Source organism: Cebus imitator, unplaced genomic scaffold, assembly GCF_001604975.1.
Source record: "Cebus imitator isolate Cc_AM_T3 unplaced genomic scaffold, Cebus_imitator-1.0 Scaffold80, whole genome shotgun sequence".
Classification (NCBI taxonomy): Eukaryota; Metazoa; Chordata; class Mammalia; order Primates; family Cebidae; genus Cebus; species Cebus imitator.
In genome coordinates this window covers 7,068,150-7,082,651 of record NW_016107395.1, presented here as the reverse complement: position 1 = coordinate 7,082,651, position 14,502 = coordinate 7,068,150, and positions in this window count along the sequence as shown.

The window sequence follows — 14,502 nt, the reverse complement described above, 5'->3', positions numbered from 1 at the left end:
ACTGGTATAAAAACACACATATAGACCAATGGAACAGAATAGAAAGTGCAGAAATAATGCCATATACCTACAATCATCTGATCTCTGATAGAATTGACAAAAACAAGCAAAGGGGAATTAAGTCTTTATTCAATAGGTGGACCTGGGATAACTGGCTAGCCATATGCAGAAGATGGAAGCTGGACCCATTTCTTACACCATATATAGATACCAATTCAAGATGAGTTCATTAGACTTAAATCTAAAACCAAAAGCTATAAAAACCCTAGAAGATAACCTAGGAAATGCCATTCTGGACATAGGACCCAGCATATACTTTATGACAAGGATGCCAAAGCAATTCCAGCAAAAACAAAAACTGACAAATGAGACCTAGTTAAACTAAAACGCTTCTGCACAGTGAAAGAAATTACCAACAGAGTAAAGAGACAACCTACAGAATGAGAGAAAATATTTGCTAACTATGCATCTGACAAAAGTATTATATCTGGAATCTGTAAAGAATTTAAACAAATTTACAAGCAAAGAATGAACAACCCCATTGAAAAGTGAGCAAAGGACATGAACAGACCCTCAAAAGAAGACATACATGAGATCAAGAAGCACATGCCAAAATACCAAACATCACTAATCATTAGAGGAATGCAATTTAAAATGGCAATGACATACCATCCCACACCAATCAGAATGACTGTTATCAAAAAGTCAAAAAATAATAGATGCTAGAGAAGTTATGGAGAAAAAGGACTGCTAATGCACTGCTGGTGGGAATGTAAACTAGTTTAGTCGTTATAGAAAGTAGTTTGGCAATTTCTCAAGGAACTTAAAATAGGGCTACTATTCACCCCAGCAATCCCATTAATAGGTATATACTCAAAGGACTATAAATCATTCTACCATAAAGACATAGGCATGATTATATTTATTGAAGCACTATTCATAATAGCAAAGACAAAGAATCAACCTAAATTGTCTATCAATGATAGACTGGATAAAGAAAAGATGGTGCGTATATACCATACAATACTATGAAGGCGTAAAATAGAATGATATCATGTCTTTTCCAGCAACATGGATGGAGCTGAAGGCCATTATCCTAAGCAAACTAACGCAGGAACAGAAAAACAAGTACCACATGCTGTCACTTAGAAGTGGAAGCTAAATATTGAGTACATATGGACACAAAGAAAGGAACAAATACCCAGGCCTAGTTGAGGGTAGAGGTTGGGAGGAGAGACAGGATCAAGAAACTACCTTATCAGGTACTGTGCGTATTACCTAGATGGCAAAGAAATTTGTACACCAAAACCCTGTTGCATGCAATTTACATATATAGAAAACCTGTACATGTACCTCTGAACCTAAAATGAAATTAAAGAAAAAAAACAAGCTTGTTTTATTCTGCTTGTTATTTTTTCATTTAGAATTTTAAATAGATATTTCATTTTATTTCAATTACATTTCAATATCAATTAAAATAATATTAAGCTGGGCACAGTGGCTCACACCTATAATCCCAGCACTTTGGAAGGTCAATGAGAGAGGATAACTTGATGCCAGAAGATTGCTTGAGCCCAAAATTTTGAGGCTACAGTGAAATATAATTCCACTACTGCACTTCAGCCTGGGTGACAGAGTAAGATTCTGCCTCAAATAATAATAATAATAATAATAATAATAAATACATTTTATTTTATTCAAATTTTAATAAAAAATATTGATATGTTTTTGAATATTTAAGTATTCCAGTATTTCTGAGATAAGCTGCATATGGTTGTATTTATTATTAGTTATTAATATTCATAATTTGTATTAATTTTTTTAATTTCATACTTACATTTTTGGATTGATAACCAGTCAAAAAATATTGCCATCTTTTTCCTAGGATAGTAATATAGTCCAAATGTTTGTGTAGCCCTAAAAGTTACATGTTGGAACTTAATTCTCAATGTGATAGTATTAAGAGATGTGGCCTTTAGGAGTGATTAAGTCTTGAGCAGGGAACACTGATGAATGGAATTAGATGTTCATAAAGGAGGTTTAAAGAGCCTCCTTTCTCCTTCTGATATGTCAGGATACAAAGAAGGTGCCATTCAGGAAGAATGAATCCTCATCAGACACTATGTCAGCTGGCACCTTCATCTTAAACTTCCCAGATTCCAGAACTGTGAGCAATAAATTTCTGCTGGTTATAAATTACACAGGTTAAGGCATTTCATCTTAGCAGCCTGTGTAGACAAAGACCGATAGATACGACTTCAATAACAAAGGAATTATCTCTTTCTTCAAAGTTTGCTAAAACTCATCTGTAAAATATCCTTGTTCTGGCATCATTTTAAGAGGCATATACTCAACTATTCTTTCAATATCTTCAAAAAAATTAAGCCATTTGCTTTTTTCATCTTTTGAGGGAATTTTGATCATTTCATTTTTTGAACAATAGATGATTAATCCAGGTTGATGGTTGTCAACTTGGGCAACCCACAGAGGATGTTTGGAAGTGTGTGAGGGTATTTTTGACTTTTACAATAACTGGGTAGACACACTGGATACCAGTAATGTATAGAAGACCCAGTAAACATGATACAATATATTGAACAGCCTTATGCAAACAAAAACATACTCAGAATTGCACCTATGAGAAACATAAACCTAATAACAAGATTCATTGGTGTAATGTTGTATATAATATTCTTTCATACATTGAAATAGGTATCATTTAAATGCCTTTACGATTCCTTTTCAACATCTTAATCAGACTTGGAAAGTTTCTCTTAGGCCACCACTACAGTCAAGATACAGAGCAGTTCCATCACAAGTACAGACTCCTCTATTGCTCTGTCACGTTTTAACCAGTCTTTGGCTGCCATTAAGCTGTTATCTGTATTATTTGCTTACTTCAAGATTTATATAAGTAACACCATATAGCCTGTACTTTTGAATCAGCTTTATGTCTCATTCAGCATAATTCCCGTAAAAATGCATTCAAATTGTTGTGTTCATTTTTTTTACATTGTCAAGTATTACATTTTGTTTAACCATTCACAATTTGAAGAGCATTAGTTGTGCATAGTTTTGGCTATTATGAATGAAAATGCATGTAAAGATCATTGTGTTTTCTTATCTCCAGGATACTGTCATGAAAATGCATGTACAGATTATTGTGTTTTCTTATCTCCAGGATAAATGTTCAAGAGGGCAATTGCTGGATAGTATAAGGAAGTGTTTATATTGAAAGAAGTCACATATTACTTCCCAGAATGGTTGTACCATTTTACATTCCCACCAGAATTGTTTAAGTGATCTGTTTTTCCTTCATTATTTCTAGCATTTGGTTTTGTCATTATTTTTAAAGTTATCCATATAGAAGTGCATTAATATCTCATTGTGATTTTAATTATGTTAAAGTCTTTTCATGTCTTTGTTTCTTATCTGTATATTCTCCTCCATGAAATTTCTGCTCATATCTTTTGACAAATTTTGTCAAATAAGTAAAAAATTTTGTCAAACAAATAAAAATTTGTTTTTACTTTGTATACCCTAGATACAAGTCTTTTGTTGGATATAGGCTTTTGTAAATCTTTGCTTCCATGTTAAAGCTTGTCTTTTTAATCTATAGGCAGACTATTTTACAAAGCAAAAGTTTTTAACTAGTCTTAGGTCCAACTTACCAAGTTTTACTTTTTTAAATTGTATTTTTAGTGTTTGGCCCAAACAGTACATCTAACCCCAGGTTATGAATATTGCCTCCTGTATTTCTTAAAAGTTTTATAATTATACATTAAGTCATTGATCCATGGGAATTAATTTTTGTATAAGGTGTAAGGTTTAGATCAATGCTCATATTTTTGGCCTATGTATGCCACTCTGTCCCAGCACCATTTACTGGAAAGGCTATTTTTTCCTCCACTGAATTGCTTTTGCACCATTTTAAAAATCAATTGGACATATTTTTGTGGTTCTATATTAAGATCTCTATTCTGTTCTATGGACCTATGTGTCTATTCCTTCACCAATAGTACACTGTCTTAATTACGCTATGTAGCAATTGTTAACATCAGGGAAAGCAACTTCTATTTTGTTCTGCTTTTAAAAATTATTTTATTTTATGGGGTATGGCTTTCCAAATTATTATAGAATAAGTTTGTATAGTCTCCAAAAAAGACTGACATTTTGATAGACATTGCATTAAAACTAGAAAAAATGCAGATTATTATTTTTCTATGTTGAGCCTTCCAATCAATAAACATGATATGTGTCTCCATTTTTTCAGACATTTTTTTCTTTTTTTTTGTACTTTAGGTTCTGGGGTACATGTGCAGATCATGCAGGATTGTTGCATAGGTACACACATGGCAATGTGGTTTGCTGCCTCCATCCCCCCCACTACATCTAGCATTTCTCCCCATGTTATCCCTCCCTGACCTCCTTACCCCCGCTGTTTCTCCGTTGCCCCTCCAACAGACCCCAGTGTGTGATGTTCCCCTCCCTGTGTCCCAGTTTTCTCACAGTTCTGAAGGCTGTGTAGTCCAAAATCTGATGATCATTTGTTTTTGCTGTGTTCTCACATGGAGGGAGGGCAAGAGAGAACCAACCCACTCCTACAGCCCCTTTTTTTAATGACATTAATCCATTTATGAAGATGAAGTACTCATGACCTAAACATTTTCTAACACTTTTGCATGGGGAATTAAGTTTCTAACACATGAATCTGGGAGGACACATTCAGATAATAGTATTAATAAAATAGAAAATAAACAAACATTACAGAATACACAATAAACCAAAAGCCATTTATTTAAAATGATCCATACAATAATCAAACATTAGCCAGATTTATCAAGAAAAAAAATCACATCGATTACCAATGTTCAGAGTTAAAAAAAAAAATCACTATAGTTCCTGTAACTAAAATCTTCCAACAAAATAAATTTTTGTTCCAGATGTTGGACTATATTCAGTGGTGAATTTTATTGCATTGTTTAGCAAGAAATGAAATTAGTCCAACTTGAACTCTTTCAGAAAATAGAAGGTATTGAAGACTTCTTAAATAATGTTATAAGGCTGCACCATCCTCATACCATGACCAGATAAAAGCACTATAAAAATCAGGAAACAGGAGATACATGTCTCTTGAAAATATATACTAACGTCCATAAGTCCAGCAAAATAAGACAATCATTTACATCATGACCACATAGGGTTTATTGCAGGAATTAATATTTATTTTACATAGAAAAATAAAATTTACCATACTGATCAACAAAATTTACGTCAACAAACTTTACCATATTGATTAAAAAAAGAAAAATACAACATAATCATGTTAAAAAGGAAACAGAAAAAAACATTAACTGTCAATGCCCATATGCAATAACATCTCTTAAAAACTAGGAATAGAAGATAATTTCCTCAGTTTGATGAAAGGCACCTAGAAAAACCTACAGTTTACCTGATGGGTAATGGTGAAAGGCCAAATCTTTCTTTCTAAGATCATGAACAAAGAAAGGGTATCCATTCTTACTATTCTTATTTAACATAGAACTGAATGTTTTAGCTAGTGCAAAAAGGCAAGAAAAAGAAAAAGCATAAAGATAACAAAAAGAAAAAAATAGCAATTCATATTTACAGATGCCATAATTATCTACATAGGAAATTCTAAGTAATCTACTAAATATACTTCTAGAGCTAAAGAGTGACTTTATCAAGGTCAAAGGATCAGCACAAAAAATTCAATCACATTTCTATATATTAACAAACATGGGAAAATAAAATAAAAACTTGAATGTCATTGACAATGTCTCCACAGAAAATGAAATCAGGAGAATATCTAAGAAAACATGTAAAGGTGGATCCTGAAAATCACAAAATGTGATGAAGTAAATTTTTTAAAAAATCTAGAAAAACACCAAAAGCATTGGCAACAAAAACCAAAATGAACAAATGGGACCTAATTAAACTCCAGAGCTTCTGTACCTCCAAAGAAACAATCATTAGAGTGAACCGGCAACCAACAGAATGAGAAAAAAATTTCTGCAATCTACCCATCTGACAAACGGCTAATATCCAGAATCTACAAAGAACTAAAACAGATTTACAAGAAAAAATGAGATTGAATTTTTTAAAACTACTCTCACTAACATGGTTAGTTGCTTGGAACTTTACCATTGAAGTGGCTGGTAAAGTTCTCATGTCTTAGAGCTTAGTTAGCTAAGACTTTTCATAGGACTTACTAACCTGTCAGCCTTTTGGTCTAGAAGAACAGTACTTACCAAATTAACAACTAAAGAAGAGGATGTTTAACATTCTGAGAATGAGAGGAATAAGAATTTTTTCAGAATGTGTTTTCTTTTTCATAACTGTAAAATGGTTTTAGACTTAGATCCATAAACCTAATTTTGTGGTTCCTTATTATACAATGTATTGTTTGTTATGTCAAAGAAAAGATCATGCTTTGGGCTTGATCTTAAATTTTGGATATGATGTAATTTCTGTGAATATCAAAGATATTTTAACAGAATTTCAATTTCCACAATTTTTTTAAATTGTACTTTAAGTTCTGGGGTACATGTGCAGATCTTGCAGGATTGCTGCATAAAATCACACAAGCCATGGTGGTTTGCTGTCTCCACCCTCCCATCACCTACATCAGGCATTTCTCCCAGTGTTATCCCTCCCCAACCTCCCTGTCCCCTGCTGTCCCTCCCCTAGGCCCCCACCTCCCAACTTACCCCAGTGTGTGATGCTCCCCTCCCCATGACCATGTGTTCTCATTGTTCAACTCCTGCCTATGACTGAGAATATGCAGTGTTTAATTTTCTGTTCTTGTGTCAGTTTGCTGAGAATGATGGTTTCCAGATTCATCCATGTCCCTACAAAGGACACAAACTCATCGTTTTTTATGGCTGCGCAGTATTCCATTGTATATATGTGTCAAATTTTCTTTGTCCATTCTAGCATTGATGAGCATTTGGGTTGGTTCCAGGTCTTTGCTATTGTAAACAGTGCCTTAATGAACATATGTGTGCACGTGTCTTTATAAACAAATGATTTATAATCCTTTGGGTATATAACCAGTAATGGGATTGCTGGGTCAAATGGAATTTCTATTTCTAGATCCTTTAGGGATCACCACATTGCCTTCCACAATAGCTGAACTAATTTACACTCCTACCAACAGCGTAAAAGTATTCCTATTTCTCCACATCCTCTCCAGCATCTGTTGTCTCCAGATTTTTTGATGATTGCCATTCTTACTAGTGTGAGGTTGTATCTAACTGTGGTTTTGATTTGCATTTCTCTAATGGCCAGTGATGATGCATTTTTTCATATGTTTGTTGACCTCATATATGTCTTCTATCCACAACAAAACTCTTACAGAATAATTATTGGCCACATGTTGACAATTTCACTTGCCAGCATCTTCTCTCATGCTCTTTAACTAATGTGATACGGAAGAAGAAAAATTAAGATACACAATCATTTCCTGAAAACTTCTGTATTCTCACACAAGGGCCACTGAGAACTAAGGAGAGGTTCCATCCCCAAAAGGAATTACCACATCCCCAAGACAATATTTACCAGAAATTGCACACTTACAAAGTGGGGGAGGCAGAGTTTAAACCAAGTGAATCTGGCTTTAGAGATGATATTATTAATGAGAGTTCCACAAAACCCTCAGTAAAAATGTTTTCAGTTGATTTATTTGTCCTCACTTATTCACAAATCATTTTTAAGGTTTCAAAAATGGAGCTTGACCTCATTTCTCCACCTGTCATATGCTTTAAAGTGAAGTTTTTATTTTTGCAGGTTTGGAAAATTGAGGGAAGATGTCTTAGTGAAGGGCTCTTCTATTGCATGTTGTGCAGCTAGATGCTGCTTCAGTATCTCTAATAGAGGAGTAAATGTCGAAAAACTCATTCCTTGATGTTTAAATACGCACTTTCATTACTCTTTTTTTTTGACAGATTCTTATCCTTTATAAGCTGGTTTTTATTTCTGCTATATATATTTTCACTTATGCTAATCTAACAGTGGGAGGGCTATCTTAATTCTTTAAGGTCAAAATACAGTTCCAAACGCCTTCATCCACGCTGCCTAAGAAACATGGTATTTTACCCCAGATACAGGTATGTTTTTATATACTTAATAGCAAAGCATAAGTTTCAGAATAAAATGACCTATGTGCAATACATTGAAAAATAAAGAGGATACTTGACATGTTGGTATAATGTTCCAAGAGTCTGAAAAAAATTGTAACTTCTAATACTTAAATTAAACATTTTTACATCCCCAAATTTGGATTTAAAACATATTATTGTGATTTATTTATAAATATCACATTTCAGATTTGTATGGAGTGCACTTCTCTTGCCAATCAGTATTGTGTTGACCATTCTGCCAATGTCATACTGTTATAAACAGAAATGTGCTCTACTCACTTATGTCACTGTATCTAATATCATTTATAACATGCATACTGTGCATTAAAACAAGGCACTGTATATTGTAACAAGGGACATATTACCCACTTTTGATTTGGAGCTTAAGTTCCAAAATCTAATTATTTGTCCAAATCAATGGTAATTTTTATAAATGTATAATTCCTAAGGAAAAATATACTCTTTAAAGAACACATTTTAGATATTCATGTTAATAAGTAGAAACACATGCAAATTGAACATGTGTGGTTTTAAATAAAAAGGAAAGCACTCTCATGAAAAATATGTTTTGTGCAATGCTGATTTATGCTACCTAAATACATGTGGGGGAATTAGCACAATATATTCTTCTGTTTATAAATAGAAATTTAAGTAATTATGTAATGGCTCACAGACTAGTTCACTTGTATTCTGGAAATATTTTAGAGAAAAGCTTTGATGTACTGCAGTAAGGTGTATAAACTATACTGCTGCTCAGGAATATTTAGAATATTTCAGATACTAGAAATGGCATAGTCTTTGTGTATGGTGTGTCTTTAGTACAATTTAGACCACCATTTGTCCTCAAGTAGGTCTATTTAAAGTATAATTGACTGCCCTAGCAATTATTGTGAATAGCAGCTGTCTGCTGGTAAAAAGGCATATATATAATAAGGGAGAAAGGATCAAATACATGCAATAGAAAAGAAAAGCATAAAGAAAATATCTATATGAGGTATTTTAGTCCAGATTTTATATTTGAAAGGGACAAGGCCTATTAGCCATTTCCAATTAGGGACTATAAGAAAATGAATGAAAGTACTCATCTATTTATGAAAAGCAGCTGGGACTCCCTAAATCCAAACTAGCAAAAGTTTATTTGTTCTAAAATTGTTGCAGCTTACAGCATTTCATTTATTTTCATTAGCTATGTTAGGGTTTGTGAAAAACCTTCTTGTATCATGTACCTTCTGCAACACACAAAACACCTTGCTTTGTTTTTCTCCTAAATAGCTGCATAATTAGGTAGATTATTTCATGTGTCTGTGCCTGTGTTTGCTGAAGAGAACAAGCCAGATAAATTAGCACTTAGCAGAACTCACAATAGCACATAATATGCCCTTGTGTTTCATATAAAGCTTTATTTGTCATTCACGGCTGGTTGGCAAAACTGACTTTGCTTTTGAAAATGACAGGTGGTACTCTGGTGAGCTCTGTATGGAGAAAGAAACAACCTTCACCAAGACAGTTTCTGTCAATAGCTTCCATGATTTCGTATTCAATCTGGGCCTGTGTTTCCTCTAAAGTTCTGTTTCATTTGCATCTCTTAGGTCTGGCATCACCAAAGCTCTTTAATAATTGGGATTCTATACCGCAAGGCTACAATGGCAGGCTTCCTCTCTTCTCCACAGGCCTGATTAAAAGACAGGTGAAGTTCAGTATATTTCAATAAGCCTCAACATTCCATGTCAGGAATCAATAGCCCTCCTTCTTTTTTTAGGGGTTATTAAATTGCAGCTGTAACATTAGCCTTCTTTATCTAATTGATTGTCTTTTCACAGGGCTAAGAAAATCAATAGCAGTCAATGGGACTGCCCTGTTTTTACCTAATAGATGTTTTCTCCTAATTGGCTGCCTGGGTGGCTTCACAGAGCTCAGTATGTTTTCAGAAGTCCACAGTATGTTGCAACCCTTGTAAACTATTTTACCCTGTGCAACAGTTATTGATTTTATAATGAAATCTAGAAAAATCAATAGCAATCAGGAATATAGATCAGGATTCCTAGGTACGTTATGACAAAGGGCAAACTCACTTTGCTACCACTTCAAACTGTGATTCAATTAAACTTGTCCTTAAAACATTACATTTTCCGAAGATTTTGATCAAAGTCACTTGATTAGTTGTCCAAGACTTGGCTCACAATCTAAGTATCAAAAGATGCTAATTTAAAAAATAAAATACAAGTTTTTAATGGACTATTTCCTTACACAATGAGGTAAGTCAAAATTATTAAGGGTAAATGATAAACTTGCTAGGGAAAATGTGACCTATCAAGTCATTGTACACAATACAGTCAACTGTGTTAATTTCTGAAAATTAACAAAATGTATAACTTTAAGAAAAAATATCTATGTGGTTGACTTGTCAAATTCTTTACATTCATATAATCTCAGTAAGCAACAGTGCTGCAACATGGTAGAAACACAGGTGTTTTCCAACTGGTCTGACATCACAGAATCTGGGTGGAATTTGAATTCCATCTCTGAATACTATTAGGTAAAAACTTCACAAATTAAAAGACATAAATATTAATTAATGCTTTAAAAATGGTCAATTTCCCTCCCAAGACAAATAAATGGTCTTTACTTCTAACAGGCAAGGAGGATCACTACCTTGTTATATTTGTTTCTACACATTTGCTTTGCAATTGCTGATGTCTATTGTTTGTTGCTTAGTTTTGTATAACCCTGATTTTGGAATCTCATTTTTCTTGACATCTTGAATTCTAGTCTGGATATATCTTTCAGGTATATTCTTAGTATTCATTTTTATTTCTCCTCTGGATAAAATTTTCATGTCTATTCTTAAATCCTATTGGTTTTTATTCATATTTAATAGTAAATCAAAGAGTAAAAAGGCGGACATTTCTATATAAGGCCTGCAATTTCGTAAACAATTCTCCTTCTTCTTTTGTCATAATAACAAACTGGACATTGTCATATCTCAAATTACAATCCTTGGCTGCAAAGCAGTTTCATAATACTTTCCAGATTAGCATGCATGTGGCTTAGTCTTTATCATTCTTCACTGACTTGACATGCCCTGCTAAAGAGTCATGCCATTTAATAGGCCTAACCATGATGGGAATGACAGTTCCACAGTCAGTGACAGTCAACCCATATCTGTGGAGCTGTCTCCTGCTCTAAAATCGCACATTTATGGTATATTTCTATTTGACCTCAGCTCTTCCAGTCGATCCTCCATTAGCTGGCATATGAATAATTAATTAAATAAATAAATAACACCATAAACAAACACTGTTACAAGAATAGGACTTTCACTCATACATATTATTCTGAAAGAATCCAGAGTCAAGAAAAGATCAAGTAAAAATTTTTTTATTTGATCAGGATTTATAGAATGGGGGATAAGTGTTGAGGGTGGGGGAGAGCATCGACGATAATGATACCTTTCTCAAGCTTAACAGAGACAAATGTCAAAGAAAAGCACCAAAGTGTCAACCAGACATTGTCAGTATCTTCTAAATGCCTCAGAAAATAAAGCTGATTTTTCTAGTTTAAAAAGTAAATCAGGGTCCTTCCTTGCAGTGCAGCATGGGCTAAATAACAGCAAAAATTGTGGGTGGGAAAAAAAGCAGTTAATTTCCAAATTCCTTTCCCCTGTCCTACGGTTGTTTTTAATTCTTCTGACATTGTGCATTATGGTGTGTTTTTGCTCTCCTGTTTCCCTTTTTCTAGATTCTTGGGATAGAGCATGATAAACTAATTCATGGTAAGTATGAATGACTGATAAATGTCATCTCTTCTAAGCACAGTAAGATTTAATAGGAATCCAAATAATGCTAAAAGTTGAATCATTAATACTGAAAGTTTAGATTACTCAAAGAGGGCTTGGTATTTTTTTAGACTCATTTGATATGCAATCTGTTAAGTTTTCATGGCATTTTTAAAGTAAGAACACGGTATAACTATATTCAGGTTACAACCAAACATAATAGAAATAAATATACAGAAAACTAAAATATGCCCATTTTTAATGGGTTATATATATGAGATTGTTGTTTTATTGATCATAGCCACTTACGAATGTGTGAAGTGCTTTTGTCTGAAATGATTTCTGACTTGGTTATTGTGCTAGTCAGGGCCTTACACATCATCAAATGTGTTAAAGTTTATGACCCAGTAAATTAACTTTAATTACCCCAACAGTCCTCCTCATTTTGATCAGTCAACAACTAGGTGGTCTCCTGAAGCAAAGAAAAAGCAAATTCTGCCAGACCCAACTATCAGTCTTTGCCATTAGAAGCTTTTGGCTGGACCTTCCCTATTTCTTTCATATGCTCATGCAGTATTCAATGAATCAAACTCATTCCTCTTTGATCCCCAGATTGATGGGAGCCCTATACAAATAAAAACACTCCTTTTAAGCCTAAATCTAAATGGATTAAACATATATGTGAATGCATTGTATGTATGTATACGTATATTTATATTTATGTATATGTATATATATAGATACATATTTCACTAACTGGATGTATGCACATGTACATACATATTTTCATACAGTAGTTGTCATGACTATTTAGACAAGACAAATTTTTAATGAAAAGTCCATTCTCCCTACATTTCTACTGACGAGCTCATAGCAAACACAAAAATGATATTATAGAGTTATAAATTAATGTTCACAATACAGCCACTACTCGATCTCCTACCCCTACTCCATTAACTTCACCACTCTCATAATTATTGTTATAAATTCAGTGTGATTATAGTTTTAATGATAAGGATGGTGATTTTGTGGCTTATTTCATTTGAAGGGCTGTAGTTATCTTTTTTATACATTTTCCCACATCTCAATTAACCCAACTCAAGAGACCTCTTTAGATCCCAAAACATAAAATATTTGTATCAGAGAGCAGGGGCAAATAAGGAAAACACTCATCCTTGTTATTTTTTCCTTCTTTGAGTGCCCTTTTTAGGATTGGAAACAAGTATACTGCATTGTAATCCAAGTAACTGATACAATTTTCCTTGCTTTTTTAAAACTTCTCTACATACAAAAATGAATCGTCACCCTTAAACTTTTATAGAATTGCATTTTCACATTAGAGAAGAGGAAATACAGTGTTAAACTAAGCAATTTACCTGGAAGCTTAAACTGAAGTCTTCTATTTCAAGTCTTGTGTGTCAGATCAGAAACACTATTTACAACTCAGCCATTTTATTTGTATTTCTAAAACAGGATGCTTATTCTTTTATCAGAAGCATATTGGTAACTCTTATGCAGTTATTCACTAGTGCCTGCCTGACCCTAATCTTATAAAAGAGTAGGCTCAGAGTAACCCTGCATAAACAAGGTCAGAGGAGGTGGCTGTAAATGGACAAGGTGCACAGCCAAGGAGATGAATGGGATACCTTAAATGAAAGACCTATTGCTCCTCCACAGAAGCTAAATTAAAAACAGTATATTCCATTTGGATTGTCTTTCCCCTTCTTCTGTTTCCTCCCTTCATATTCTTTGCTAGATAAAAGCCATAAGTAATTTGAAGGATACAATTGAGGGACTGTGTTAAGGAAAATTGCCTCTGTTTCAAAGGCAGGAGTTTCCCAGTGCCATACCTCCACCCAGTCCCCAATCCGGGGACCAGAGGAGTTTCAAATGTAAAGTTCTTTGTCTAACTTTCCTCAGCTCGGGCTAGGTAGAAATTCCAGGTGAGCTTCTTTGTTCAGAAAGCCCGCCAAAAGCCCTGGGAGGAGGGGCTCTGTTGCCGGCCCAAGCAACCAATCTCGGATCAGGGTCGAAGATCAATCACTCCAGAGGAAGTCTGAAAGAACTCCTCTCATTGGACAGGAACATGAATCAGGAGGGAATAACTTCAGGGTTAAAACCCCACTTACCCTTACCTGTGCGGAGTTTCCCTCTCTGGGATCCCCTCCCACAACAACGTGGGAGTTGTCTTTTCCTCTCTACCTGTGCGGATATCCCCTTTGGATTCCCCTCCCATGGCAGCGTGGGAGCTTTCTCTTTCTCTCTCTCTCTCTCTCTCTGCCTAATAAATCACTTTCTGCTAAACTCTTTGGGTTCAATAGTTACTTGAACTGTAAGCTCACCGCACTGCCAGGGCCCCTTTCCCCATTCTTGGGGCAAAGAGAGACCAAGAACCTGGGGCACATCAAATTGGGGAGGGAGCTGAGCCCTGTCCTGTCCCGTGACCTGGTTACATAATCATTAGAAAAACGTGTTTATTATGCTGAGAACTAAGACGAAGAACGCTTAAAGAATAAACAAGAATAAGAGTTTTATATTCGATCTCTCAAAAAAAAAAAAAAGCTG